Source organism: Ceratotherium simum, chromosome 33 (assembly GCF_057802395.1).
Source record: "Ceratotherium simum simum isolate JZ-2026a chromosome 33, ASM5780239v1, whole genome shotgun sequence".
NCBI lineage: Eukaryota > Metazoa > Chordata > Mammalia > Perissodactyla > Rhinocerotidae > Ceratotherium > Ceratotherium simum.
In genome coordinates this window covers 541,563-568,125 of record NC_141932.1, presented here as the reverse complement: position 1 = coordinate 568,125, position 26,563 = coordinate 541,563, and the positions used below count along the sequence as shown (strand labels likewise).

The 26,563-nt window shown below is 49.2% G+C and overlaps 1 pseudogene; it reads left to right on the top strand.

The window, feature by feature from the left end:
- Window positions 1-5,472: 5,472 nt before the first annotated feature.
- On the top strand, window positions 5,473-24,725 carry ZSCAN1 (zinc finger and SCAN domain containing 1; annotated as a pseudogene).
- Window positions 24,726-26,563: the final 1,838 nt, after the last annotated feature.

Genomic DNA, 26,563 nt, shown 5'->3' with positions numbered 1-26,563 from the left:
CCGCCAGCAGCTCTCTGGGGAAAGGAAGTTCCAGCTGGGGCAAAGACTCATCCTCCTTGTAGTTCAGGGGTCAACGAACTACAGCCTGAAGGCTAAGTCCGGCCTGCTGCCTGCTTTGACAAGTCAAGTTTCATTGGAACACAGCCATGCCCACCCTCCCTGGTGCTGTCTATGGCTGTTTTCATGCTGCAGCAGCACAGCTGAGTAGCTGCGACATAGACTGGACGGCCAACAAAACCAAAAATATTCACTATTTGGCCCTTTGCAGAAAAAGTTTGCTGGCGTCTGTCGTAGACGGTGCTTTTTCTCTGTGTGATATTCCGCTGTGTAAACAGAGCAGAGTGCAGCCCTCCTTCTCTGATGGGTGTTTGGCTCTTCGGCACAGCAGTGCCTGAAGCATCTCTGGGTGGGACAGGCCGGGTCACAGGGTATGCAGATGTTCAAGCGAACTAGAAGATGCCAAAATGTTTTCCAAAGCTCACCACGTTACACTCCAGCAGCAATGTAGAAGAGGGCCTGAGAGCCACATCCTTTCCGTCCTTGATGTTGTCAGATCTCTAAGTGTTTCCAGTCGAGTGGGTGTGAAATAAAATAAACAGTCACTGTGGTCTTGATTTGTGTGTCCCTGATCACTATCAGATGGTTGCCATCTTCACATGTTGGTAGGACAGCATCTGTGTAATCTTGGCACAGGGATGGTGAGCAGTTTTTGTGTCTTATTTAAGAAATCTGTCTCAACCCGAAAGTTAGAAACATTCTCAAATATTTCCCACAAAAACTTTCAATATTTTGCTTTTGGCTTCAAGCCCCAGATCCATCTGGAGTTGAGTTCTGAGTGTGATGTGGCCACACAAGATCTTCCGACAACTCAAACAGTTCTGCATTTTTTTAACGACATTTTTATTGAGGTATAATTCACATAGCATAAAATTCACCCCTTTAAAGTGTACAGTTCAGCAGTTTTTCATACATTCACAGGGTTGTGCAACCATCACCACTATCTAATCCAAAACATTTTCATCGCCCTACAAAGAAACCCCGTGCCCGTTAGCTGCACTCCCCATTCCCCCTCCTCCCAGCCCCTGGCAATCACAGCAGTTCTGCTTCCAGCCGATTTACTTTTTAAATTGAGGTTTACCCTAATGTCATTTGGAACAAAAGTTTCTGCTGCTTACAAAAAGTTTGGAAACCTCTTCACGGTACCAGGCTGCCTCCCAGTGGATCTAGTGTTCAAGTGGCTATGACGCCATGACCATGTCTTTCACCCGGCTCTAGAGACAAACTAAGTGAATGTTTTCTCAAGAGCCATTTCCTAAGGTGCATCGCAGTTATAAATGCACAAATGAGCCTTCGCTGCCCCAAAGGGCCAGGCCAATTTCAGCTACCAAGAAAATGAACCAGGGGACTCATGTCATTACAGGTGCCTCATTTACAGAAGGAGAATAATAAGCCCTCAGCACCCTCATTTTATTTTCCCATCTGTGGCTTTTGCACACAACAAGTATCTGCTTGAATACAACACTCTGGGGACCAGCAGCCAGCAGGACATGAGATAGAGGCACAGCCCTGACCACCCAGCTAAGCAGCCCCTCCTGCTACTCCTGAGACTTTCTATTTCCGAGCCCAGTTTTATTTTCTCCAGGGCACTCACACTCCAGCAAGCAAGCATCTGCTTTATTTGTTCACTGGTGTGTAAACTGCCGGCCCCTTGAGGCCAAAGCCTCAACAGTCCTGCTCACTGATGTACTGCTCACCCTCAGGGCCTAGAACAGCACCTGGCAGGCACTCAATAAACCGCTGTCCAGTGGATGAATGGCATTCAGTCCTAGGCTCCTGGAAGTGGGGTCCCCATCTTCTTTGGTAGCCCCCCAGCCCCACCCCTACCCTCCTGCTTCCCCATCTCAGCACTTGGCAGCTGCAGCCATCTGGAGCTCAGTCCCAGAGCTGTGGAGCCTCCTTGAATCATTATCTTACTGCCAATCTGAATTTCAGATAAACAATGAATAATTTTTTAGTATAAGTACATCCCAAATATACTATTATAACATATATAAACTAATACTAAAAAACATTCATTGTCATCTGAAATTCAAGTCTAACTGCGCCTCTTGTGTTTTTTATTTGCTAAATCTGGCAATCCTAATTCGGGGATGTACTATACTAAACAGTCATATTAAAAAAATTTTTAACATACTAAATATTAGACACTTATAGTAAAAAGAAAAACGTTCGTTGTTTAAGTGGAATTCTTGCATTCCGTCTGGCAGCCACCTTGCAAAGAGAGCGTCCAACCGCGTCGCTCGGTGCGCCCTGCAGACGCTGCCCCGCCTCGGCTCCATCCCCGCCTCGCTCCCCAGGCGGCGTTCACCGTTGCCACGGCGACCGAATCCTGATCCAGGATGACTCCAGGGAACGGTGGGGGCGGGGGAACTCATCCCGGGTGGCTTCCGATTGGCCCCCGTGGCCCTGTGCGTCACGACCCCGCCCCCGTAAGAGAGTCCTGCGGCTCGTGTCGCAGCGGGGTGGGTCTGCGCGCCCCTCCAGGCCAAAGGGGTTCTGGGAGTTGTAGTCCGCGCGGCAGCGGCTGGGCTTGATCTCAGCCGAGGCGCCGCCATGGCGGAGCGCTCCTGGCCGGAGCGGCGCTTGCGCGCGGTGAGTCCGCCGCGGCGCGTCCGGCCATCCCGCCGCCTGTCCCTCGTCCGTCAGCGCGCCGCCGGTTGGTCGGCCCCGGGGAGGCGCCGCGGGCGGGCCGAGGGCGCCGGAGTCGGCGGGAGCTGGCCCGCGTCGGAGGAAGACGGGCACCAGCGAGAGTCGCAGCCGAGGCCGGCGGCGGGCCGAGGGGGGTCGGGGAGCCGTCGAGGGGTCCCCGGGGGAGAGGGAGACGGGGCGCCCGGGAGCCACGTGGGGTCCTGGGGGGCAGGGGTCGACGTCGGAGGGGACCGGGCGCCCCTTCCCGCCAAGCCCCAGCCCGGGCGGCGTCCCCCTCAGTTTGGGACAGAAAGCCCCCCAGCCTCCTCTGTCCACTCCACTCCCACTCGGCCCGGCCAGGTCCTCCCTCCCCCGCAGCCCAGGACCCACCCACCTCTTCAGGGGCCCCCTCTCCTCATTCCCGGTCTTCTCACCCCTCTTCTCATCCATTGGCACTCAGTTATTGAGCTCCCGGCCCCGGGCGGCCCCCGTCTCGGACACACCCAAGTATTCATTCAAGAATCTCTCTACCGTCTGCTCGGTGTCCAGGGCCAGCGCCAGAGCCTCCTGCCCCCCACCCCTTGCGACGTGGGGCCTCGGCTGCAGATCCTGGGGCCACCCCAGGTGAACCTGGCTCTTCCGCGTGGCTTTGAGCCCCACAAGTGACACTCAGAGACCCCCCCAACATCAATCCCAGGTTCCCCCCAAAGTGCATCTCCAGGACCCCAGGACCACCACAGCAGCCCCCATGTGGACCCCAGATCCTTCCGTCTACGTAAACCTCAAGCTCTCCACATCAGCCCAGGACCCCCTCATCAGCCTGGGACCCCTACATGGGCCCAACACCCCCACCTGAGGACATCAGGCCCCACATGGACCGCAGACCCTCACCCCTAGGCTTTCAGCTAGGAGCCCACTTGACCTAGTTCCCGCATAAACTCAGCATCTCCTCACATAGACTCCATCCCAGGACCTGGAGGGTGTGGAGGGGCTGCAGTCCTCCACCCTGGACTCTGCCTGGGGCCTGCTTTGCTGAGCGCGGGAGAGGGAAGGGTAGATCCTAGACCCCAGAGCAGAGGGACTGCTTGAACCCGTGGAGCTGCAAATGGGCTCTTTTTCCCCTCTCAAAAATATGTGTATGAAAGTGTTACTACAGCGTGAGTATTTTTGCCTGTGGTCTCAGCAGGGATGAGTGAGCTTGTAAACCGCCAGTCAGGGTGCTGGTCCAGAAGGGGGCTCGAGGGCTGCCGGCGGGGCACAGCCCTCGTGAGTCACCCCTCCTGCCCCTGGACACCTGCTTTCTCCCTGATTGTTAACACGTGAACATGAAATATGCACCAGAGGGTCAAGAAGGAACAATCACTTGGAATAACCCGTCCACGTTTCACTTGTCGTATCATAAGCATTTTCCCATGTCATTAAAAGTCCTTCCTAAATATTTTTGTTCTTTTTTCTTTTCCCCCCACAATGAAGGTCACACATGATCACAATACCATTTGGGGGAGACTCAGAGAAGCATGAAGAACAGAAAGCACCCAGCTGGCCACCTTTGGGCCTCTTTCCCGGGGGTCCTTTTCAGGCCCCTCATCTATCATTTTGCATCCCACTCTCCCCTGCACCTCATACCATCTATACGTCGTGTCTGTGCTTCCCTTGAGCACCTTATGATGTTGCCAGTGTTGCCATGTGTTTTGCACAATTGTTAAAACTCTGCCATGTGATGGGAGGGTACCTGATCCTGCCAAGCTCGACTGTTGCGCACTTTTGTTGTGAATCTTAGTGTCTAAATCTTTGTCCAAATTTCAGACAAATTCCACAGTATGCGAACTTCTGGAACATTCTTGATATACAAGGCGCCACAGTGCTTTCCAGAAAGGTCGCGCCAGTTTGTACTTTCACCAGCAGATCAGTAGAGTACAATTGTTTTTTTAAAAAAAAATCCCTGCACATTTTTGTTTTTACAACTTTCAACATTTTCTTTGGTTTTACATATTCACTATAAGAAGGTTGGAAAATGCACAAGGCTATTTTTTCATTGCCCTTCCCACGTCAGCGTCAGCGTGTCCCCCACCCCGCCACTTGGCAGAAAAGGCAAGGAAGACAGCAGGAGGCCACTCCTGCACTATTACACAGCATATCTAGCTGTTTCCATTTAAAGGAAATTTAAATGTAAAATCCACTTCCTTATTTCAAGTGCTCAGGAGCCACATGTGGCTAGGGGCTACCGTGCTGGACAGCACAGACGGAGGATACTTCCATCCTCACCGGAAGTTCCGTTGGACAGCGCTGGCCACTCCCTCAGGGCAGGAATTCCTGCTTCCCAGCTCCTCAGCAAACCGTGTGAATGACTGAATGAAAGAGGGGGAGGTAGACGCTCAACTAAAGAAGGAAACGATATGGTTTAGGAAGGAATGGGGGTTGTGAGGACAGCATAGTGAGGATGAGGGGACAGAGGACAACCTGAACCAGAGTGTCCAGGAAGCCCTCCCTGCTGTAGTGACATCTGAGCCGGGATGAACATCAGGGGTGAGTTTGGGTGGGAACAGCAGACACGGAGGCTCTGGGGTGACCAGTGCCTCATCTTCAACACCCTGTAGCCGGAGAGGGTTGTATGGAAGGGGGTTAGGTTGGAATGAGATGGGGAGGGCTCGGGTCAGTTCCTTGGGGCACTGGAGGTCAGGAGAAGTTGGTGAGGAGTCAAGTGGGCTCCTGAGCAGGGAGGGCCACCATCTAATGTGGCCACTTTGTGCCTGCCCCTCTCTGTAGGCCCCTGACTGCTGACTGCATCCGCCTGCTGCCATCTGGGTCTGTCCAAAGCTGCTGGGACTGTCCTGGGGTCCAGCTGGCTCACCCCCTGAGGCCGGAGAGATGCTCCCACTGGCCAAAGCCTTAGCCTCCCCCAGACCCCAGCCCCGAGTGAGCAGGACAGGGCCTCCCAGCTGGCCAGCCCTGGGGACGCCAAGGCCTAGCGCCTGGGCTTCCGGCAGTTCCAGTACCACGTGGCGGGCGGGCTGCCCCGCGCGCTGGGCCGGCTCTGGATGCTGTGCTGCCAGTGACTGCAGCCCGAGGTGCGCTCCAAGGAGGAGATGCTGGAGCTGCTGGTACTGGGGCAGTTCCTGGGCACGCTGCCCAGCAGGATGAGGACCTGGGTGCAGTCACAGGCGCCCCGCACCGGCGGGGAGGCTGCTAGCCTGGTGGAGGATCTCACACAGATGTCGCAGCAGGAAGGTGAGGGGACGGGCTGCACCCCGAGACGGAGTGGATGTGGGGGGAGAAGGTGCCGGATTTGGGTTCTGGCAGACCTCTCCATGGCCTGGCACCCAAGGATCACGCTTCTTTTTCTTTTTGGGACTCAGACTGTTGCATCCACCCAGCACTGCTCCCACCCACCTCTACCGGCTCCTGTCCCCATCCCCCTCCCGACCAGCAGCGCCCCAGGCCATCGAGCAAACCTTCTCTCTGTGTCTACACAACGCGCATTGTCGTTCCACGCACCTGTTTTTAATTTTCTTTTACATAAATGTCATTGTGCTGCAGCCTCTGCCTCGCTTCTCTCAGTTGGTACTTGAAGATCCCTCCATTTTAGCATGTGTCCATCTGGCCTGTGGCTTTGCGTCTGTCTGCTCTCCCTTAGAAGAACATTGCGTCCCTCAGCCCACGCACAGCGCTGTGGACGATGCTGCCTCAGGCCCTGTCCTGGAATCCTGCAGATCCTTGCTCCCTCCCCTGCGCCCGTCCGTGGGGCGCAGACCCCATCCCAGAAACCCAGCGGCTGGTTGCGAAGATGGACGCCCAGGTCCGCAGTTGTCACAGGGTGTTTTTGGAAGCTCAGCAGCCAGAGGGGACTCCAGTAGCTGCAGGGCCTGCAGGTGACCCTGACCCCACCTCTCCCCTTCAGGTCCCTTTTCCCCTGCGGGGACTCTGTCCCATGCTGTCTTGCCCCTGTGGCCCCGTGTCGAGCTTCCATCCTCCCAGGGCCTGGTCCCGTGGGCTCTCTCTTTCCTAGCAATGTCAACGAAAATGCAGGAATTGGATGCTGGGAGGCCAAAATAAGCAGGCATGGGCCGGAAAGCAGCCGAGGCAGCGCGGAATGGGGGAACCCCCTGTTTCCCGCACTGCTTGGGGAGGAGTGTCAGTGAGTGCGTGGGTGGGTGGGGACGCCGGGTAGACGGCACCGCAGAGACAAAGGCCCGGGGAGAGATGGCCATTTTGTGAGCAGGTGGCAACCACCACTGCCTGTTAGCAATAAATCCGTGGGGTCTGAAGTGAAACTCTTTCTCCATCGTGCATGTGGTCATTGGTCCCAGACCGCCCGCTGTCCGCTCAGGCCCCACCGCACCGTCTGGAGGAGGTTCCTCAGGACCCTGCTTGGCTCGGGTGCTGGGATCGGGGCATCTCCACGCTCTCGCTCAGAAAAGCCTTGCAGTTCACAGAAAACAGGGTTCCGTCTCCACGCTGCTGCCCGGGGAAGCCGGCGGACGCACTCGGGACAGCTCTGATGTCCTGCTTGCAGAGGCGCGAGCGTAGTCCGCATCAGAGGGCGCTGAATGGCGTCGCATCCCCGGGTTCCTGTGGCATCATGAAGACACGCGGGGCAGATAAAGCGGCCCTGGGATCTCACTGTTCCTGGGGCAAAGGGGCCAATGAGCGTTTGCTTCTGGTACTTGGGGGACCCGTGCAGCCCGCAGGGCCTCGAGCTCAGGAGAGCCCGGTCTGGCTTCAATGCTTAGCTGTTGCGAAGTTCTCCAAAGTTCTCCGTCCTTTTCCAGCAAGGGGCCTGCGTTTGCATTTTGCCCAGGGCACCGTTGCGGTCCTGCGGACAGTGAGGTAGTCAGGGCGGCAAACGACTGGGCCTGATGTGGCTTCTCCACCTGCCATGTGAACACCTGGAAGGCAGGGATACAGGCAGGTGGCAGATGCATGCTGCCGCCTCAAGGCTGGGTTTCATCCCTTGGGAGGGGAGGCTCCTGGAGAGTGTCGAGTGGGAAGGGGCAGGTTGAGATGGGCACTGAGGAAAGGGGGCTGTGGACAGGGTGCCCGACGCCCAGCTAGAATCTGACAGGAGCCTGACTCTCCTCTTTCCTGTGGGCCGCCCTCTCCAGCCACCTGGTGCAAGCGCAGGGTGAAGACAGACGGAGTATTTTCACTGGAAGTCCCTGACGGCTGGTGACTGGTCTCTCCGGTCTCAGTTCATGGTGTGTCCCTCCCTCGGGTTCAGCCAGGAACCTGGGTGCCTCGGAGTGTTGTGTTGTGTCATTGGCAGTGATGCTCTCGGTCACGGAGAGACAGCGAGGCAAGAGCAAGAGAGCCTGGAGAGAGAGAGAGAGGGAGGGAGAGGATCCAGCCGGCTCATCACCAGGCCTGGCTCAGACATCCCCTCGGAGAGACCACCATGCGGGACCCCACTCATGTTCTCCAGGGCCCTCACCCCTCTGTGATGTTTATAGGGTTTATCTTTCCCCTGCGTGTCTGTTGTCTGTCCTGGTTTATGTGAGCTGCGTGAGAGCAAGAGCTTTGCATTCGCCTTCAGGTGGTTCTTGGGCCACGGGCAGTGCCAGACACCAGTGGTGCACAGTGTGTGCACAGTGGATAGTGCACAGCCAGTAGCCGAGGGGGAGGAGGTGGATGACCAGGAACAGCAGGAAGAGACAGTGTGGGATGGGCATTTGGCGAGCACCAGGCATTGTCGGTATATTGTGCGAGGTAAGGGTCCAACTTCCTTCTTTAGCGTGTAGATTACCAGTTGTCCCAGCACCATTGTTGAGAGACTCTTCTTTTCCCCATTGAATGGTCTTGGCACACTTGTGAAAAATCAGTTGTCCATAGATGGATGGGCTTACCTCTGGACTCTCAGGTCCATTTCATTCTGTACATCTGTCTTTATGCCAGCACCATAGCTTTGTAGTAACTTTTGAAATAAAAAAATACAGGTCCTCCAACTTTGTTCTTTTATTTCAAGATTGTTTTGGCTCTTCTGGATCCCAGGAAATTCCATATGAATTTTAGGATCAGCTTTTCTATTTCTGCAAAAAGAGAAGAAAATAGGCTGTTGGGGTTTTGATAGGGATTGCATCAGATCTATAGATCACCTTGGGTAGTGTTGCTATCTTAACAACGTTAAATCTTCCAATCCATCAACACAGAATGTCTTTCCATTTATTTAGGTTTTCTTTAATTCCTTTCAGTAATGTTTTGTAGTTTTCAGTGTACACATCTTACACCTCCCTGGATAAATTTATTCCTAAATGGAATAAACGGAATATGGAATTATAAATGGAATTTTCTTAGTTTCCTTTTTGGATTGTTCATTGCTATTGTATAGAAATACGATGGATTTTTATGTATTGATATTGGGTCCTGCAACTTTGCTGAATTCATTTATTAGCTCATGTCATGTGTGAATAGAGAGTTTTTCTTCTTCCTTTCCAATTTGGATGCCTTTTATTTCTTTTTCTTGTCTTATTGCTCTGGCTAGGACTTCCAGTACAATGTTGAATGGAAATGGTGAAAGCAAACATCCTTGTTTCTTTAGAGGGTAAGCTTTCAGTCCTTCACAATTACGATGTTCACTATAGTTTTTTCAACAATTACCCTTATCATGTTGAGAAGTTCCCTATTATTCCTAGTTTACTGAGTGTTTTTATCATTAAAGGGTTTTGGATTACATCAAATGCTTTGTCTGCATCAACTGACATGATCCTGTGGTCTATTAATGTGGTGCGTTACATAGCTTGATTTTCATGTGTTGAACCACATGACAGTTTGATTATAGTGTGTCTCAGTGTGGATCTCTTTGAGTTTATCCTATTTGAAGTTTGTTCAGCTTCTTGAATGTGCAGATTCACATATTTCATCTATTTTAGGAAGTTGCCAGCAATTATCTTTTCAAATATTTTCAGCCCCTCTTTCTGCCCTCTCCTTCTGGGCTTTCCATTATGGATCTGTTGGTATGTTTTATGGTGTCCCACAGGTCCCTTAGCCTCTGATCACTTTTCTTCCTTCTTTGTTCTTTCTGCTCCCCAGGCTGTATAATTTTAATTGACCTGTCTTCAAGTTTACCAGTCCTTTCCTCTGCCTGCTTAAATCTGCTGTTGAACCCCTCTAGTGAATTTTTCATTTCAGTTATTGGACTTATCTGCTCCATAATTTCTATTTGGTTCTTTTAAATAATATCTGTCTCTTTCCTGATACCTCTATTTGTTGAGAACATCATTCTCCTGATTTCCTTTTTGTTCGTGGCTTCCTTTAGCTTTTTGAGTATATTTAAGGCAGTTGATTTAAAGCCTGTGCCTAGTAAGACCAACATCTGGGCTTTCTCAGGGATAGTTTCTGTTCATTTCTTTTTTCCTGTGATTGAGCCATACTTTCCTGTGTCTTTGCATGCCTCTTTAATTTGTTGTTGGAAACTGGACATTTTGAATATTTGGTAATATAATGTGGTAATTCCGGAGATCAGATTCTCTTCCCCCCTCAGGGTTGTTTATGCTGCCTGTTGCAGGTTGTAATTGTTTGTTTTAGTGACTTTTTAAAACTATTTTTGTGAAGATGATGTTCTTTGTTGTATGTGGTCACTAAAGTTTCTGTTTCATTAATTTGGTGGTCAGCTAGTGATTTGGCAGAGATTTCCTTAAATGCTTGGAGCCTAAATAAATAAATAAATAATACTCTCTTGGTTTTTGTAGGTTGGCTCTGAGTTGAGGTGCTCCTTCAGTGCTTAGCCACACCATTTACAACTCTGCCTGAGCCTTCACTTCCTGCTTACTTGGAGCCTAAAGGTCAACCAGAGATGAAAGCTTAGGGTCTTCTCATGTTTCCTATGATGTGACTAGTGCTGGGCATGTGCATGGCTGCTAGACTCCCCAGTAAACCCCTTATTACCACGTGTACCTCCTTCCCCAGCCTCTTCCTTCCTAAGCTTTCAGGGCTCTCTGCTGTTGCTCCAGCTCTTATCCCTTGCTTCAGGTGGTTGTGGCTAGTGTATGCCTTTAAATGCTTTGACAAATGCTGCTTGGGAGGCCACTCCAGTCCTGAGAGTTCTGAGGGGACATAACACAGGTAAACCCCTGAACCAACCCTTCAGGGAGTCACCAGACATGTCAAAACACACAACCAAAGTTCTTTGAGAACAAGATATGTATTGCCTCCTGTGACTTCGGCAAGTCACACCAGGAACATGGACTGCCGTGCCCACAGCCACCTTCTAGCTGGAGAAGGGGGTTAGTAGGCAGGTAAGTTAAAATGCCACAACCCTTTCTTGTGAAATTTAGCAGCTTGTTTTTTTATTAAGCACTCTCCTCATTGTTGTAAGTTTTTTATTAGATTCAAGTTCTGAAAAAGTGAGCTCTGAAAGTTTTGCAGCTTAGTTGTTGCTTTAGTGGACGGATGGATTTGGAGAGCTCCCTACTCTGCCATTTTTGGTGATGTTACTCTTGTGTTTTCTTTTTAAAAAATAATAGCTTTATACACTCTTGGAGTGACGTCAGCATCATGGTGGAGTGAGCTTTCCCATAAACTCTTTCCCCAATAAGATACAACAAAAGGAACAGTCACAGACGAACAACAGACTCCTAGACAGCGAAAAGCAAGACCGGAAAGATCCACACTGCTGCACATCTGAGAGTGGAATGTGCTGGGCCCCCAGAGAAAGTGGGGAGAGGTAAGGAGAACTCTTCTCCCTCCCCATCAGATCGGTGATCCGGGTCCATGCAACTCCCAGAGGGGGGGGAGGGGCGACCCTCTGCAGGGAAACCGTAGCTCTTTGGACTCTCTCAGCCAGTGGGAAACTCCCACACAGAGGATTCAGAACTGCTACAGGGGTACATCAACATCTGAGCACCCCAGGAGAGTGGATAACGAGGGGCGAGCAAGAAGGCCCCCATGCCAAGGACCCAGTGGCCAAAAGAGAGAGTCCCTCCCCTCCCCGCAAGCTGGACACTGCAGCTCAGCCTACCAGACCAGACCAAGTGGCCGGCAGATCACAGCAAACAGCTGGGGCAGAGCGCAGGGGGCTCAGATTACACAGCCTTTAACCCCCACACAGTGGTGGCGGGTGGAAATTGCAACCAGATATTTCCAGGATGAGGAAAAACAAAGCCAATACAGGAACCACAATGCAAAGGTACATGAAATCACCAGACCAGAAGGAAAATGACAAGCATCCAGAAACCAACCCTGAAGACACAGAAATCCATAAGCTAAACGACAGAGATTTCAAAATACCTATCATAAAAAAACTCAATGAAATACGAGACAACACAGACCAACAATTCAATGAGATTAAGAGTTTCTTCACAAAAGAGACTGAAATCATAAAGAAAAACCAATCAGTACTGATGGAGATGAAGAACACAATGGAGGAGATAAAGGAGAATCTGGAATCTTTAAAGAACAGAGGTGACAAAATGGAGGAAAGAATTAGCATTATAGAGGATAGGAATACAGATATGCTCCAGATGGAAGAGGAGAGAGAAGTAAGACTAAAAAGAAATGAAGAAAGTCTCCGAGAAATATCTGACTCTATTAGGAAATGTAACATAAGAATCATAGGTATTCCTGAGTGAGAAGAGAGGGAAAGAGGAACAGAGAGCCTATTCAAGGAAATAATAGCTGAGAACTTCCCAAATCTTGGGAAAGAGCAAGAAATACCAGTAAGTGAAGCCAATAGGTCACCTAAATACGTCAACAGGCAAAGGCCCACTCCACGACATGTAGTGGTAAGGCTGGCCAAAGTCAATGACAAAGAAACAATATTAAGAGCAGCTAGACAAAAACAAAAAATAACGTACAAAGGAACTCCCATCAAGGCTCTCAGCGGATTTCTCAACAGAAACTCTATAGGCTAGGAGAGACTGGAATGATATATTCAAAATACTGAAATACAAAACTTTCAGCTAAGAATACTCTAGCCAGCAAAAATATCCTTCAAATATGATGGAGAAATAGTAACTTTCCCAGATAAACAAAAGCTAAGGGAGTTCATGGCCACGAGACCCCCACTACAAGAAATACTCAAGAAGGCCCTCAGGCCTGAAAAAAAGAAAAGAAAGGGAATACAAAGCTTGGAGCAAGGAGAAAAACAGGTAGACAAAATCAGAAAAATAGTAGATCTTTACCAGAATAGGTTAGCAACCACTTAAATACCAAAATCAAAGATCAAAGGAAGGAATTCACCAAAAATAAATATAACCTCATCATACCCACAACACAAGACAGAATAAGGTATAACAAGAACGACTTAGAAGGGGAAGAGGAAAGTGACTGAACTGACTTAGTATAAGGAAATAGGAGGCCATCAGATAATGGACTATCTCATACACAAGATTGTTTATACAAACCTCAAGGTAACCACTAAACAAATAATCAAAACAAAATCACATATGATAAACAAAGAGAAAACTAGAAGAGTCATAAGACAGAAAACCAAATTGAATTGGAAGTCCAAAACAAATGGGACAAGAAACAAAGGAAATGCAAAAGAACTGGAAAATAAGTGACAAAACAGCAAAATAAGCCCTCATATATCAATAATTACCCTAAATGTAAATGGATTGAACTCTCCAATCAAAAGATACAGAGTGGCAGGATGGATTAAAAAGCAAGACCCAACAATATGCTGCCTCCAGGAAACACATCTCAGCTCTAAAGACAAGCACAGGCTCAGAGTGAAAGGAGGGAAGACAAGAGTCCAAGCTAATGGCAAACAAAAGAAAGCAGGTGTTGCCATACCCATATCAGACAAAGTAGACTTCAAGATAAAACAGGTTAAGAGAGACAAAGAAGGGAAATATATAATGATAAAAAGGACACTCCACCAAGAAGACATATCACTTATAAATATATATGCCCCCAACATATGAGCACCAATGTACATAAAGCAACTATTAACAAACCTAAAAGGAGACATTAACAACAACACAATAATAGTAGGAGATCTTAACACCCCACTTACATCAATGGATAGATCATCCAGACAAAATGTCAATAAAGAAATAGTGGACTTAAATGAAAAACTGGACGAGATGGACCTAGTAGACATACACAGAGCACTCCATCCAAAAACAGCGGACTACACATTCTTCTCAAGCGTGCATGGAACATTCTCATGGATAGACCATATGTTCGGAAACAAAGCAAGCCTCAATAAATTTAAGAAGATTGAAATCATAACAAGCATCTTTTCAGACCATAATGCTATGAAACTGGAAATCAACTATGGAAAAAAAAAACTGGGAAAGCGACAAAAATGTGGAGATTAAACAACATGCTACTGAACAACCAATGGATCATTGATGAAATTAAAGGAGAAATCAAAAACTATCTGGAAACAAACAAAAATGAAAATATGCCATACCAAACCATATGGGATGCAGCAAAAGCGGTCCTGAGAGGGAAACTCATAGCAATACAAGCCCACCTTAACAAACAAGAAAAAGCCCAAATAAGCAACCTTAAATTACACCTAAATGAACTAGAAAAAGAAGAACAAACAAAGCCCAAAGTCAGCAGAAGGAGAGAAATAATAAAAATCAGAGCAGAAATAAATGAAATTGAGACCGAAAAAAATAGTAGAAAGGATTAATGAAACAAAGAGTTGGTTCTTTGAGAAGATAAACAAAATTGACAAACCCTTAGCCAGACTTACTAAGAAAAAAAGAGAAAAGGCTCAAGTAAATAAAATTGAAATGAAAGAGGAGAAATTACAATGGATACCACGGAAATACAAAGGGTTATAAGAGAATACTAAGAGAAATTATATGCCAACAAATTGGACAATCTAGAAGAAATGGATAAATTCTTAGACTCATACAACCTCCCAAAACTGAACCAAGAAGAAATGGAGAATCTGAATAGACCAATCACAAGTAAAGTGATTGAAATAGTAATCAAAAACCTCCCAAAAAGTAAAAGTCCAGGACCAGATGGCTTCTCCAGTGAATTTTACCAAACATTCAAAGAAGATTTAATACGCATCCTTCGCAAACTATTCCAAAAAATAGAGGAAGATGGAACACTTCCTAAATCATTCTACAAGGCCAACATCACCTTGATACCAATGCCAGACAAAGACAATACAAAGAAGGAAAATTACACACCAATATTGCTGATAAACATAGATGCAAAAATCCTCAACAAAATATTGGCAAACCGAATACAGCAATACATTAAAAAGATCATACCCCATGATCAAGTGGGATTTATACCAGGGACGCAGGGATGGTTCAACATCTGCAAATCAATCAACGTGATACACCACATCAACAAAACAAAGAATAAAAACTACATGGTCGTCTCAATAGACGCAGAGAAGGCATTTGACAAGATACAACATCCATTTATGATAAAAACTCTCAACAAAATGGGTATAGAAGGAAAGTACCTCAACATAATAAAGGCTATTTATGACAAACCCACAGCCAACATCATACTCAACAGGGAAAGACTGAAAGCCATTCCTCTGAGAACAAGAATGAGGCAGGGCTGCCCACTCTCACCACTCCTATTCAACATAGTGCTGGAGGTTTTGGCCAGAGCAATTAGGCAAGAAAAAGGAATAAAAGGAATCCAAATAGGCAATGAAGATGTGAAACTCTCACTATTTGAAGATGACATGATTTTATATATAGAAAACCCTAAAGAATCCCTTGGAAAACGATTAGAAATAATCAACAACTACAGCAAAGTCGCAGGGTACAAAATCAACTTACAAAAATCAGTTGCATTTCTGTATGCTAATAACGAACCAGCAGAAAGAGAGCTCAAAAAGATAATACCATTTACAACTGCATCAAAAAGAATAAAATATCTAGGAATAAATCTTACCAAGGAGGTGAAAGACCTATACAATGAAAACTACAAGACATTATTGAAAGAAATTAATGATGACACAAAGAAATGGAAAGACATCCCATGCACATAGATTGGAAGATTAAACATAGTTAAAATGTCTATATTACCTAGAGCAATCTACAGATTCAATGCAATCCCAATCAGAATCCCAATGACATTCTTCACAGAAATAGAAAAAAGAATACTAAAATTCATATGGGGCAACAAAAGACCCCAAATAGCTAAAGCAATCCTAAGAAAAAAGAACAAAGCTGGAGGCATCAAAATCCCTGACTTCAAAACATACTACAAAGCAATAGTAATCAAAAAAAGCATGGTACTGGTACAAAAACAGACACACAGATCAATGGATCAGAATTGAAAGCCCAGGGGCTGGCCCCATGGCTTAGCAGTTAAGTGCCCGCGCTCTGCTACTGGCGGCCCGGGGTTCGGATCCCAGGCGCGCACTGACACACCGCTTCTCTGGCCATGCTGAGGCCGCGTCCCACATACAGCAACTAGAAGCGTGTGCAGCTATGACATACAACTATATACTGGGGCTTTGGGGGAGAAAAATAATTAAAATAAAATAAAATTAAATTAAATTAAATTAAATTAAAATAAAATAAAATAAAATAAAATAAAAGAAAATAAAAGAATTGGGCCGGCCCCGTGGCTTAGCGGTTAAGTGCACGCGCTCCGCTGCTGGCGGCCCGGGTTCAGATCCTGGGAGCACACCGACGCACCGCTTCTCCGGCCATGCTGAGGCCGCGTCCCACATACAGCAACTAGAAGGATGTGCAGCTATGACATACAACTATCTACTGGGGCTTTGGGGGGAAAAGAAATAAATAAATCTTTAAAAAAAATAAAATAAATAAAAGAATTGAAAGCCCAGAAATAAAACCACACATATACGGACAGCTAATTTTCAACAAAGGAGCTAAGAACATACAATGGAGAAAGGAAAGTCTCTTCAATAAAAGGTGTTGGGAAAACTGGACAGCCCCATGCAAAAGAGTGAAAGTGGACCATCTGCTATCACCATTCACAAAAATTAACTCAAAATGGATCAAAGACCTGAAAGTGAGACCTGAAACTATAAAACTCATAGAAGAAAATATAGGCAACACACTATTTGACATTGGTCATAAAGGAACCTTTTCGGATGACATGCCTACCCAGACTAGGGAAACTAAAGAAAAAATAAGCAAGTGGGACTTTATCAGATTAAAGAGCTTCTACAAGAAAAACGAAACCAGAGTCAAGATGAACAGACAACCCACCAGCTGGGAGAAAATATTTGCAAGACATATATTTGACAAGGGGTTAATCTCCATAATATATAAAGAACTCACAGAACTGAACAACAAAAAAACAAACAACCTGATCAAAAAATGGGCAGAGGAAATGAACAGACACTTCTCCAAAGAAGATATACAGATGGCCAATAGGAACATGAAAAGATGTTCAACATCACTAGTCATCAGGTAAATGCAAATCAAAACAACACTAAGATATCACCTCACACCTGTTAGAATGGCTATAATCACCAAGACAAAAAACAACAAATGTTGGAGAGGATGTGGAGAAACAGGAACCCTCATACACAGCTGGTGGGAATGCAAACTGGTGCAGCCTCTATGGAAAACTGTATGGAGATTCCTTAAAGAATTAAAAATAGAAATACCCTATGATCCAGCTATCCCACTACTGGGAATCTATCCAACGAACCTGAAATCAACAATCCAAAGAGGCTTATGCACCGCTATGTTCATTGCGGCATTATTCACTATAGCCAAGAAGTGGAAGCAACCTAAGTGTCCCTCAAATGATGATTGGATCAAGAAGACATGGTATATATATATATACAATGGAATACTACTCAACCATAAAAAAAGACAAGATCGTCCCATTTGCAACAACATGGATGGGCCTGGAGGGTATTATGTTAAGTGAAATAAGCCAGACAGAGAAAGACAAACACTGTATGATCTCACTCATATGTGGAATATAAACCAACACATGGACAGAGAAAACTGTATTGTGGTTACCAGGGGCAATGCCGGTAGGGGGTGGGCACAAGGGCTGAAGGGAGACATATATACGGCAATGGACAAACAAAAATGTACCACCCAAAATTTAACAATGTTATAAACTATTAAAACATCAACAAAAAAATAGCATTATAGAAACATAATTCCCATACCACATAATCTACCTATATAAAATGTACAATTCAGTGGTTTTTAGTATATTCAGAGAGTTGTGCAACCATCACCACTCTCTAATCCGAGAACATTTTCTTCACCCCAAAAGGAAACCTCACACCATCAACAATCACTCCCCATTCCCTCTCCCCACCCCAGCCCCTGGCAACTATTCATCTACTTTCTGTCTTTATGGATTTGCCTATTCTGGACATTTCATATAAACAAAATCATACAACACGTGACCTTTTGTGTATAGTTTCTTTCACTTGGCATAAGGTTTTCAAGGTTCATCCATGTTGTAACCTGTATCAGTACTTCATTCTTTTTTATGGCTGAATAACATTCCGCTGTGTGGATAGATCACCACAGTTTGTTTATTCAGTCATCAGTTGATGGATATTTGGGTTATTTCCACTTTGGGGCTGTTGTGAATAACGCCACTATGAACATTCATGTACCAGTATTTGTGTGGACACATGTTTTCATTTCCCTTGGGTCTATACCTAGGAGTAGCAATGCTGGGTCATATGGTAAGTCTATGTTTAACTTTTTGAGTAACTGCCAAACTGTCTTCCAAAGCAACTGTTTGCTTTTTATATGACATATTTTGAGCCTACAAAACCATGGAGAAAGTATTATAATGAATACCCATGTGCCTGCCCTGCAGCCATCTCAGAGCCCAACCTCCTGGCTTTGGGTTGTTTTTGAAGAAATAACGCACCGTGGAGTTCGTTGGTCCCCAGTGCACATCTCCACTTCCTGTTGCCCCCTCTCTCCCCCCTGCTCCAGAGGGGGCAAGGTCTTGAATTTTCCCTTGCACTTGTGTGTTTGTACTTTTCCTTCTCATTTTGGATCCATAACAGTATACGGCTCTGTCGCCCATGTCCTAAATCTTCTATAAACGGTGTCCTTCTGTAGCTCTTATTTTGCCTTGGCTTTTCTCCTGCTACGTTGTGTTTTGTGGTAGATCCTGCTTCAATCACCTTCGCTGCTTGACAGCATTCCACCTCAGGAATATTCCAGCATGCCTTTAAATGCTTCCTGCTTGTGGGATGAGGGCTGGGGTCCAGGCTTTCCTTGTTAGTTGGCGCTGCAGTGAAGGTCCTCGTGTGTCCCTCAGGGGCACGCGTGGGCATGGAGAGTTGGATGAGAAGACCTGCCCTCAGCTGCCCCAGGGGCCACCACAGGCTCATGCCTGGCTCATCATGGGCACAAGCCATGGAGAGTCTGGAGCAGGGGGGTGGGGCTGCATTTAGAAGCTTGTTGGAAGGATGGAAGCAGTGGCACATCGTTGCTCTTGCCTCAGCCTCACTGGGGGTCTTGAGAGATGCTCCTGAGACCTGTTGCCCTCCCTATGAAGGGTATCTGGGGAGTTGGGGGCTCTGGGTCGCACAGGCCTCTCTCACCATCTCTTTCCCTCACCCAGTTCTGGTATCTCTCACTGACCACCAGGATGGGAGCATTGGCGAGGAGGAAGATGAGAAGAGCCCGAGGTCCCAGAGAGACCCATCCCAGGTGAGCCCAGGGCCGTAACTCCACACTCCTGCATTCCCAGGGCATCATGGGCACCACTCCTGTCACAGGCTCAGGGACATTCCATCCAAGCACTGTGCAAGGCTATTCTCACATGCCCAGGAAGGCTGAACTCCAGATCTCTCACCTGGCCCACAAATTCCAAAATAAGGCAAATGTGGGCGCCTCTAGAGGCTGAGAAAATGCCAGGAAACACTCTTCCCTGGAGCCTCCAGAAGGAAGGAGCCCTAGTCGACACTAGGACTTGAGCCCAGTGAAACTGATTTTGGACTTCTGGCCTCCAGAGCTGTGAGAGAGAAATTTGTGTTATTTTCAGCCACTAAGCTTGTCATAATTTCTTATAGCAGCCACAGGAAACTAATACACACTACATACACCAAAGAAGAGAGAACAGAGTAATGGACCCAGGGTTGTAGCTGGACTTTTGCGGGTCGTCAGTACTTTTGCCCCATAAAAATAATATCAGGGCCGGCACCATGGCCCAGTAGTTAAGTTCAGTGCACTCCACTTTGGTGGCCCGGGTTTGGTTCCCGGGTGCAGACCTACACCACTCATCAGCAGCCATGCTGTGGTGGCAGCCCACATACAAAATAGAAGAAGACTGGCACAGAAGTTAGCTCAAGATGAATCTTCCTCAGCAAAAATAATAATAATAATGTCAAAAATTATATTCATGAGCCTCCACAAAATAATATTAAAAGTTATATTTTATGACCACATTGGTATAAATATGAATATATTGCAGGCTTGAATAGTCACTATGTTCATTTTTTTTTTCCGTCTGATTTTAAAAGAAATTAAAACATTATCACGAGAAACCCCCTCCTCCAAAAAAAGTTTCAAGGGCCCTGGACACTATGTTTCTGGCGCCTGTTGGAGAAGTCGGCCCTGGGTGGACCACAGGTGTCTGACATGTAGCCAAACATGTTGAGGGAACCCCTGTTCCATCCTGGACTCTCCCCACGGAAATCACAGATGTGGTCACATATCATCTCCATGCACTGCAGGGAGGGCCTGGGCTTCAAAGATTCTTTTTTTTTTTTTTTTTAACTGTATCTGTAATATTTTGCTTTAAAAATTTTTTATTTTTTAATTTTTATTGAGATATAATTGACATACAACATTATATTAGTTTCAGGTGTACAACATTAACGATTTCATACTTGTATATATTGCAAGATGATCACCACACTAAGTCTGGTTAACAGCAGGCACCACACATAGTTACAAATTTTTTTTTGTGATGAGAACTTTTAAGATCTACTCTCTTAGTAACTTTCAAATATACAATAGAGTATTATTAACTATAATCACCATGCTGTACGTTACATCCCCAGGATTTATTTATTTTACAGCTGGAAGTTTGTACCTTTTGACCCCCTTCATCCCTTCTCCCCACAACCCCTGTGCCTCTGGCAACCACCAAGTCTCTTGCTCTTTTAAACATAACCTAGCACTATTGCCTCAATAAAACCATTAACAATAATCGCTCAACAGCAGTAGATAGCCGGTTGGCATTCACATTTCCCTATTATTCTTGTTTTCTTTTTCTTGATTGGTTAGACCGACAGAACTGGGTCCCCATGTCCCACTCACTGTCCCTGGAATGATCCGAGGCTGATGAGCGGGATCTGGGAACGTTTCTTGCATTTGGAGGTGCAGACAGAGCCCGGGGAGGGCCTGGTTTCCACTGGCCTGTGAGTGTGTCCGCACCCTCAGACGGCACTGGATGGCCGCCGTGCTTCCAAGTCAGGACTAAACCCGCCCTAAGTGCCACACACACACACACACACACAGAGCCCGGGGCTTCTCTCTCCCTCAGCCCCTCCTTGTCCTTGGCCACGTCAAGGCCGCTGAGGGTCTCAGGTCGGGAACCGGGAAGAAGAGCGAAGGGAGGCTCGCCTGCCTCCTTGCAGGTGGCGGCTCCTCGGGTGACTGTTTCAGCGGATGTTTGCTGTACGATCAAAACTAGTATTTAGCAAGAAACAGAAAACCAATAATCCAGCCAAACACACCATCCACATATTCCCAACCTGAAAGCGAAGACTCTTGGACCTTAATTTCCTCCCACCCAACCCCAGCCCCAGGCCCTCCCTCATCAGTCCTGTCTCATCCGGAGAGCCTTTCATCTGCAAACCCCTCTGGGCCTCCCCTGGGGCCTTAGACCCCCGAGCCCCCAGGATGGTGGGGCAAGAGCAGCAGAAAGAGAGACCAGCCCAAGACGGGCCTTGCCAATGTGTGCCTGACCTCCTGGTTGCTTCTCCTTTTTTTTGGTTTTGTCCCAACACACTCTCTCGAATCTTGTCAATTTGTATTGAGTGGTGTTTCCGTGTTCTTCTTCTGGCCACGCACCCTAAATGATCCAGCGACCATAGCGGGGTTCTGCAAAGCCCTTGCTGGGTGCCTCGCTCTGAGCATGTTGCGCAGATGTCCCCTTTAAGGCCCAGAGAGGGAAAGCTCCTCACCCAGGGTCACACAGCGAGTGGGCCTGGAGCCTGGACGCAAAGCCAGGCCTGTCCGTTTCAGATTCCTCCTCATCAGCAGCAAGCTCCAAGGAGGTGGTGACCCCACTTTGGGTGGGATTTGTATGCCCATGGTGGGACATTCGACGGGAGCATTATAGGTGACAGGTGGGACCTCAAGCCCCACTGCAGCACGTCACCCTCCCAGGGGGCTTGTTCTCAGGGACTGCGCAGCTGTCGGGGACAGTTCAGAGCCCTGGTAGGTGATAGTGACTTGAGTCCTCACCCACAGCCCTGTGCACTGTTTAATGCTCTGCTGTCGCCGCCGTGATATTGTCAATGATTTTCAAACGAGGGTGTATTAGTCAGGTTTCTCCAGAGAAATGGAACCAATAGGATTTATGTAGATAGAGAGAGAGATTTATTATAAGGAATTGGCTCATACAATTATGGAGGCTAAGAAGTCTCACGACCTGCCGTTTGCACGCTGCGGACCCAGGAGAGGCAGTGAGCTAGTTCCATCGAAGGTCTGAGGACCAGAGGAGCCGACAGTGTAAGTCCCAGTCTGCGTTCCAGGGCCCAAGAACCAAGGAGGGGACCCGTGTCCAGGGGCAGGAGAAGACAGCTGTGCCAGCCCAAGCAGAGAGAGCGAATCTGCCTTCCTCTGCCTTTGTGTTCAACGTAGGCCCTCAACAAATTGGGTGACGCCCACCCACATTGGTGAGGATGCTCCTCTTGACTCAGTCTACCAATTCAAAGGCTAAACTTCTCCAAAGACACCCTCACAGACACAGAAATCGTGTTTTACCAGCGATCTGGGATCGCTTAGCTCGGTCACATTGACACATAACTAACCATCACAAAGGGGCCCTGCACCTCCATCGTGCACAGGGGGGCCCTCGAATTATGTCGATGGTCCTAGTAACAGCCTTCTGGTAATGTGCATTTGGGGTGTTTAAATTAAATACAAAATGGAGACCAGACGTGAACATTCCCTGAGCGGAGAAAACCATTAAGTCACATAAGTGAAACTTAATTTAGCTTATTCTGCAAAACAAATGAAACTTAACTTGGGCCGCCTCTTGTAAATGCCTCTGATAATCGTAAAAGAAATTTAAGTCAGGGCCAGCCCGGTGGCATAGTGGTTAGGTTCGCCAGCTCCACTTTGCAGGTTCGGATCCCAGGTGCAGACCTATACGCCACTCATCAAGCCATGCTGTGGCTGCGTCCCACATACAAAGTAGAGGAAGACTGGCACAGATGTTAGCTCAGGGACAATCTTCCTCAAGCAAAAAGAGGAAGATTGGCAACAGATGTTAGCTCAGGGCTAATCTTCCTCACCAAAAATAAAAATAAATAATACAAAATTTTAAAAAAGTGAAGACTTCTAAAAAAAAAAAGAAATTTAAGTCATCCTCCTAAAAACAGTATAAGATAATGACTGAACCAATCCCCCGCGCCTGATGCCAAACCCGCATTGTGATAACCGTCATCGTAAAGGTCCCACCCCCTCCTCACTTGCACTGCATACCCCACCCTGTAACATCAGGCCTCTGAGCTTCACATCAGTTTTGGATGTGAAAGCTCCTAGTTCTTGAACTGTTCTTATACACACAATAAACTCTTCCTAAATACTATGCATTGGCTTGGTGGCTTTAATTTCGCTATTCCTGGATTTTTGACAATTTTTGACGGGTAACGCCATCCCTCTGCTGTGCTGTGGCATGGGGAAGACAGCTCTCTCCCAGCCCGGGTGGTGTGGGGCAGCTGCTGAGCAGGACTGTGTTTGTCTTTCCAGGCATCCGAGCTGGGGCTCCCCCAGCAGGGCTAGTGGCCACAGCTACAGCTGAGTCCCCACACCAGGGCGCGGGCCGAGGGGCCCTGCACCCTCGGCTCACTCGGTGAGTGTCTGGGTCCTGCCTGATCCTGAGGGCTGGGAGAGGAGCTGGGGCCTGGCTAAGGATCAGGGACCCATCCCAGCCATAGACTTTGGTAATGGGTGGCGTTCGGGGGCTTCAGTGGTGAACCTCACACCTCCCTGCCCAGAAACCGTGCACACTAACTGTGGGGGCTGAGATACGGGGACCCTCTAGGGGCCCCCCAAACAGCCACTCAGACGTTTCCGCTCCTCCACCAGAGCCTCAGCCTCCCAGCGTGAACCGGCTGGCCAAGCCGAAGGCGGACAGACTGAGGATGCTGGAGCAAGGGGTCCCCGCAGGGGCCAGCCCAGATGAGGAAGAGGGGGCCCAGGGCTCTGGGGACTGGCCCCCAACCCCACTGCTCCTTTATCTTAAGGAAGGATAGGCTCGAGGGCGCGCAGTCCGGGCTGAGTACAGGTCGCTGGCTGCCTGCTCTTCTCCACACCCCCTGGGGGGCCCGGGAGACGCCCAGGGTGCGGCCCCCCACTAACGACCCCTCTCTCTCCCCCTCCCCAGGCCCGGCCCACTCGCCTCCGAAGCCTAGTGTCTGGGACGAGCCTCCCTGCGGACTGGCCCGGGACAGAGCCCCGGGCAACGCGTCCCCCCTCCCCGGGCAGGCCCAGGACGCTCCCCGGCCCTTGGGGAACCAGCGGGCAGAAGGGGGCGCCCCCGGGGACACTGCGCTTCGGGGCCCCGGCGGCCAAGGGCCGGCTTTGGAGGGGCCCGTGCCCCCGAGTCCCCCGCGCCGCCCGGCCGCAAGCCCCGCCGCCCCGAGCGCCCCGAGCAGCAGCCCCCCGCAGGGCCTCGGGGGCGGCGGCGCGAGCGGTGTGCACCCCGGAGTCCCCTCCCCGGCCGGGGCGCGGCCCTTCGATTACGCCGCGTGCGGGGCGACCTTCATCTGGGTCACGCCCTTCATGGAGCACCAGCGCGGCCACCGGAGCATCCTCCCGCTGCGGCCGCCCGGGAAGAGGCGCCGCCGGGGCCCCGGGCAGCCCGCGCCGCCGCCCGCGCCCCGCAGCGCCCCCGAGTGGCCCTTCGCGTGCGGCGAGTGCGGCAGGGCCTTCCCGCGGGCCGTGCAGCTCTGACCACTGCAGGCTCCACACCGCCCCGTGAGCGCCGCCGAGGGCAGAGGGGCTTCCGCGCAGCCCCTCCCGGGACTCGGCGGCCACCCGCGCCTCGCGGAGCTGTCCCTTCCCGGCGACGCCCCGGGGGCTGCCTCTCTCCCCCTTGCTTCTGCCTTCTTTTCCTTTTTTTTCCCTTTCCCCTCCTTTTTTTCTTTTTCCTGGTAAGATACACATAACATAAAACTTGCCATTTGTACCACTTTAAAGTGCACAATTCTGGGGCATTAAGTACGTGCACAGCGTTGTGCAACCATCGCCACTATCCATTATGGAACATTTTCCTCACCCCCAAAATGGGCACCTGGTACCCACAGCCAGTCACTCCCCATCCCCCTCCCCAGCGCCCGGCGCCCACTAATCTGCCTCCTGTCTCCGTGGAGTTCAGGCCGGGCCTTTAGGTCTGAGCAAAACTGACCCACACGTTTTGTTTGACTCACAGAATGACTTTTTTTTGTTCGTTTTTTTGGAGATAGGTGCCAACGTTTTTTAAAACCATAGATGTCGCATAAACACCTGGCTTTATAGTCACCCTGGATCTCCCAAGAGTGGGTAGCCGATGTCTCCAGCACCTTGGTTCGCCGCACCGCTGCCAGGGGGCAGCTGGCACCTGCCTGGATTCAGCTTTTCATCCATTCCTAACCCTTCTCGCTGCGCACCACTGGCCCCCGTGCAAGTGAAAGCGTTTTTGTCCTTTTTTTTTTTTTTTTTTTGGCGCCTTCACTTGGAAACACAGTGTTGGATTGACTCTGAGGCTACCTAAGCAGAGACTTTCTCCTTTAAATCACCCATAAGTCGCCTTTCAACTTGAAGAGCCTTTGGACCTGCCCCAGCCCAGCCCACTGCTGCTTCTCCACCAAGCTGCCTCCTGCACCCTCCTCGCGGCCTCTGTCCCCGGCACCCCTCCTGGCTGGGCAGGTCCCCTGCTGCATCCACACCAGGCAGCACTTGCCTTCTCAGACTCTCTCTAGCTGGACCTCACTGCTCTGCTCCCTGCCGCCTCTCTGCCTATCCTCGCAGTTCCCACTGGGGGCTTCTGGCTCTACCCGGGGCCTTAGTCTCTGATGGGCTCTGGCTCCCATCCAAGCCGCCTTCTCATCCTGCTGAGGCCGAGCTTCTCCCTTGTAGCTCAGGCGGCAAGGTGGGGGCCCGGCCCCACAGTCAGCCCCTGAGCCTTCAGGTACAGCTCAGGTGATGGACAGGCTCGTCAAGACAACAGGATATGTGGACAGAGAACTCCGAGTCTCCCCATTTGCTGGGGGCCAGGGATTCATTCCACGCAGTTTTCATTACAGTCTGCATAAGACAGAGGCGCATTCAAGCTCTGTGGGGTGGTGAAGGATTGCATGAGTGGGCGCTGCTGCCCACGGGTGTCAGTCAGGCCCTGCAAACCCACCCTGGGGGGTCCCTCACTACGTGGCCTTTGACCATCCTCATGCTCACAGCTCCTGAACCCCCAAGATGGGGTTCTCCGAAGATGTCTGCCCGGGCATCCCACGGACCAAGTGTTCTCCAAAGACATCTGCCTGGTGTCCCTCTATCCTCCGAGCTTGCCCAAAGATCTCATCGTCCCCTCTTGCAAGAGAAAACTACCAGCCTCCCTTCAGGGGTTCCCTACCCGATCCAAGGCCTCAGGATCCCCAATGACGCCCTGTTCTCTTGGTTCCTCTGCACTGTCCCCCAGCCTTCCTCTCAGCTCCTTCTCTTCCTTCTTTTCTTCATCTCTGGACGTCTGCAGCTGCCCCTGAGCGACTGCCCTCCATCCCATCCCCCGCCTGCAGCTGCAGGGTTCCTCTGAAACA